The 4604-nt window shown below is 53.7% G+C and overlaps 1 non-coding gene across 1 annotated transcript in view; it reads right to left on the reverse strand.

Annotated features, from left to right (window-relative positions):
• The window catches only part of LOC124726089, a 1909-nt gene extending 293 nt beyond the window's left edge, over positions 1-1616 (reverse strand). The window contains exon 1 of the ribosomal RNA XR_007006705.1: positions 1-1616. This exon is cut by the window's left edge and continues 293 nt beyond it. This is a non-coding gene — a ribosomal RNA (small subunit ribosomal RNA).
• Positions 1617-4604: the final 2988 nt, after the last annotated feature.

Genomic DNA, 4604 nt, shown 5'->3' on the forward strand with positions numbered 1-4604 from the left:
CGACCTTTCGGCCTAGGAAGACACGCTGATTCCTTCAGTGTAGCGCGCGTGCGGCCCAGAACATCTAAGGGCATCACAGACCTGTTATTGCTCAATCTCGTGCGGCTAGAAGCCGCCTGTCCCTCTAAGAAGAAAAGTAATCGCTGACAGCACGAAGGATGTCACGCGACTAGTTAGCAGGCTAGAGTCTCGTTCGTTATCGGAATTAACCAGACAAATCGCTCCACCAACTAAGAACGGCCATGCACCACCACCCACCGAATCAAGAAAGAGCTATCAATCTGTCAATCCTTCCGGTGTCCGGGCCTGGTGAGGTTTCCCGTGTTGAGTCAAATTAAGCCGCAGGCTCCACTCCTGGTGGTGCCCTTCCGTCAATTCCTTTAAGTTTCAGCTTTGCAACCATACTTCCCCCGGAACCCAAAAGCTTTGGTTTCCCGGAGGCTGCCCGCCGAGTCATCGGAGGAACTGCGGCGGATCGCTGGCTGGCATCGTTTATGGTTAGAACTAGGGCGGTATCTGATCGCCTTCGAACCTCTAACTTTCGTTCTTGATTAATGAAAACATACTTGGCAAATGCTTTCGCTTCTGTTCGTCTTGCGACGATCCAAGAATTTCACCTCTAACGTCGCAATACGAATGCCCCCGCCTGTCCCTATTAATCATTACCTCGGGTTCCGAAAACCAACAAAATAGAACCGAGGTCCTATTCCATTATTCCATGCACACAGTATTCAGGCGGGCTTGCCTGCTTTAAGCACTCTAATTTGTTCAAAGTAAACGTGCCGGCCCACCGAGACACTCAATAAAGAGCACCCTGGTAGGATTTCAACGGGGTCCGCCTCGGGACGCACGAGCACGCACGAGGCGGTCGCACGCCTTCAGCTCGCCCCACCGGCAGGACGTCCCACGATACATGCCAGTTAAACACCGACGGGCGGTGAACCAACAGCGTGGGACACAAATCCAACTACGAGCTTTTTAACCGCAACAACTTTAATATACGCTATTGGAGCTGGAATTACCGCGGCTGCTGGCACCAGACTTGCCCTCCAATAGATACTCGTTAAAGGATTTAAAGTGTACTCATTCCGATTACGGGGCCTCGGATGAGTCCCGTATCGTTATTTTTCGTCACTACCTCCCCGTGCCGGGAGTGGGTAATTTGCGCGCCTGCTGCCTTCCTTGGATGTGGTAGCCGTTTCTCAGGCTCCCTCTCCGGAATCGAACCCTGATTCCCCGTTACCCGTTACAACCATGGTAGGCGCAGAACCTACCATCGACAGTTGATAAGGCAGACATTTGAAAGATGCGTCGCCGGTACGAGGACCGTGCGATCAGCCCAAAGTTATTCAGAGTCACCAAGGCAAACGGACCGGACGAGCCGACCGATTGGTTTTGATCTAATAAAAGCGTCCCTTCCATCTCTGGTCGGGACTCTGTTTGCATGTATTAGCTCTAGAATTACCACAGTTATCCAAGTAACGTGGGTACGATCTAAGGAACCATAACTGATTTAATGAGCCATTCGCGGTTTCACCTTAATGCGGCTTGTACTGAGACATGCATGGCTTAATCTTTGAGACAAGCATATGACTACTGGCAGGATCAACCAGGGAGCTGCGTCAACTAGAGCTGAGCAGCCGGCCGCCCGGGAGTGTGTCCCGGGGGCCCGCGCGAACACGCAAGCGTCCGCTCAATCATTCTGCAAACAGGAGGAGGCTGAGCTCCCCTGCACAATACACCTCGAAACCCTCTCAGGTCCCGGCGGCGCGCAGCGCCGTCCCAAGTACTTGGTCGGGTTCGAGAGAGGCGCAATCGCCCGGAGTTAGGCGAGTAGACGCTTTCGGTGCGACCACCCGTGCTCCCAACTGAGCTTGCCGCTGCCGACAGAGGCCCGGGAGCGTGCTGTCGTGGCATTGCCGGCGGGAGACAACACGCGCCACCTACGGTGACCGGCAGCTCCAACGCCAGCGCCACAGAAGGACAAAAGCCCCACTTGGGTGCCGAAGCGAACTCTCCCAGCACAGCGCACGCGCCAACACATCCGCACAGCTGCGATACAAACCACCAGCGAGAACCGCTGGGGCGACCGAGCAGCAGACGGCGTCGCGGCGCCGAGCGCCGGGCGGCGGCGCATCCTCAACGCACACAGTCCTCAATCGGACCAGCACACTGAAGATGTCCACCGCGCTTCGCACCGGGCCCGCGAGGACCTACTTTGGCCGCACGGCGCCGCGCGCAGGGTGCGCCGGCGCGCAGCTGCGACGCCTGCCGCGTCCGTCGGCCGGCGCGCCTGCCACTGGCCGCCCCCACCAGCCGGCTGTAGCGCGTGCGCCCACGCACCGCGCGGCCAGCACGCCGGGAGGCGCCCCCTCACCGGCCGGGGACGGTCCCACCCAGCCACCGCCGCGTATCGCTTCACACCCAGATGCCGTTCAGTTTCGTCGGCATGGTGGGTATCGCTGGAACAACCGGTTAGTACCTCAACCTATCGTCGCCATCACCGATTCACCCCTAGCGAGAACAACCGCACCACAACAGGTTACCATTTGTTCATTTGCGTAACTTCACCAGAAAACGCAGGCGTCCATCGCCATTTGCAACTTCAACGATTATTGCATGCCTGTGTCAGGTGTCACGCCACACTACGTCTGCCCACATACACGCAACAAAATGTGCACGCCTAGACAATACGTGGAAGGTGGCCCCCGTACGTATGCGATGTCCATTGCTCGAACGACTGTCAACCGGCCTCTGTAGCATGTCGCAGATATGGAACGCGGTGCACCATGCCATCACGGTGTGTGAGGAGAGACGACTAGGTCCGAATACATCAACAGACAGCTCATGCTGATCGCCATCCACGGCGTCCGTTCCTCCCACACGTCTCTATGGCGTACCACACTGCAATCCAGCTCTCATAGGGAGACGACACGTAGCTGCGTGCACAATATTTGCACTGTATGGTCCGCCGTTTTTGGGCGCAGTCGTTGTGCGGTCACACATGTGCCACGATGTATCATTCAGTACATAAGGACGAATGTGCAGTACAGATTGTGGTTCACGCGTACGACATCAGCGGACAGTTGACACAGGCCGCACCACAACGTAGCCTGAGTACGTCGCATGCGAAGGGCATTGAACATGCAAACTTCTCACCAACCAGCTTGCGAAGGCAGGGGGCAAGGTGGGGACGTGGGGAGGGGCGGCATGTACGTCCTGCTGCCATCCACATTACAGTGTACAGCAGGAGCATGTGGAAAGTGAGCAAGACTTGCAAGGTGTTTAACATGAAGCGATACACAGGGGTGCGGGCAGTGCGAGTAGCGAACTATATTGCGAGGGTTGCGGGTGGGCAACACTACAGTAATTGAACGAGTCGTATAACAATTACAGAGCAGGTTTAGGCGACAACGTGGGTTACGTTAAGGCGACAACATGGGTTAGGTTAAGGCACAACATGGGTTAGGTTAAGGCACAACATGGGTTAGGTTAAGGCACAACATGGGTTAGGTTAAGGCACAACATGGGTTAGGTTAAGGCACAACATGGGTTAGGTTAAGGCACAACATGGGTTAGGTTGAGGCACAACATGGGTTAGGTTGAGGCACAACATGGGTTAGGTTGAGGCACAACATGGGTTAGGTTGAGGCACAACATGGGTTAGGTTGAGGCACAACATGGGTTAGGTTAAGGTACAACATGGGTTAGGTTAAGGTACAACATGGGTTAGGTTAAGGTACAACATGGGTTAGGTTAAGGTACAACATGGGTTAGGTTAAGGTACAACATGGGTTAGGTTAAGGTACAACATAGGTTAGGTTAAGGTACAACATAGGTTAGGTTAAGGTACAACATAGGTTAGGTTAAGGTACAACATAGGTTAGGTTAAGGTACAACATAGGTTAGGTTAAGGTACAACATAGGTTAGGTTAAGGTACAACATAGGTTAGGTTAAGGTACAACATAGGTTAGGTTAGGTTAGGTTAGGTTACACGTTGTTGTACGGAAAGGTGTAGGGGGGGGGGGGGCGGGGCGGCAGGTTCGTTGATAGTGATTATAGTAAGTGAATGCTTGTGACATGATCAGATTTGTCACGTCAGGATGCACCTTTGGCTTATTAGAGGCGGCGCTCCAATTCTATGCTTGTGTGAGACCTGTGTCTTTGACTCATGTCATTGTTTGTGCGCTGTGACAGGAGGTACTATTGTGATGTTGGGTGCACCGTTGTATAGGACATGTGTGGGTGTTGGTGCCTGGTCTGCGCAATGGTGGATGTCGAAAGGCTGGGATATTGTATTTCCGCACGGACCTCCTGGTCTGGTTGTGATAGTGTGGATTGTGTAATGTGGCGGAGAAGATGCACTGGATGTTGTTCCATGCTGGTGCTTACATATTGTATGTGCGCCTGTTAGAAGCAGAGAGTGGTGCGTGATCAGAGTGTCTGGCTGACGTGTGGTTCCCATTTTGGGCAGACTCTTTCAGCATGTATACGGACAGTTGTGTATATTTGCTGTAGTTTGATGGCTCTGCATTGATTACTAATCAGCGCCGTGTGTACGGGTAATCTGGTTCCAGTCCAAAATGTTCCATCTGTGTACATT

Source organism: Schistocerca piceifrons, unplaced genomic scaffold (genome assembly GCF_021461385.2).
Source record: "Schistocerca piceifrons isolate TAMUIC-IGC-003096 unplaced genomic scaffold, iqSchPice1.1 HiC_scaffold_1042, whole genome shotgun sequence".
Classification (NCBI taxonomy): Eukaryota; Metazoa; Arthropoda; class Insecta; order Orthoptera; family Acrididae; genus Schistocerca; species Schistocerca piceifrons.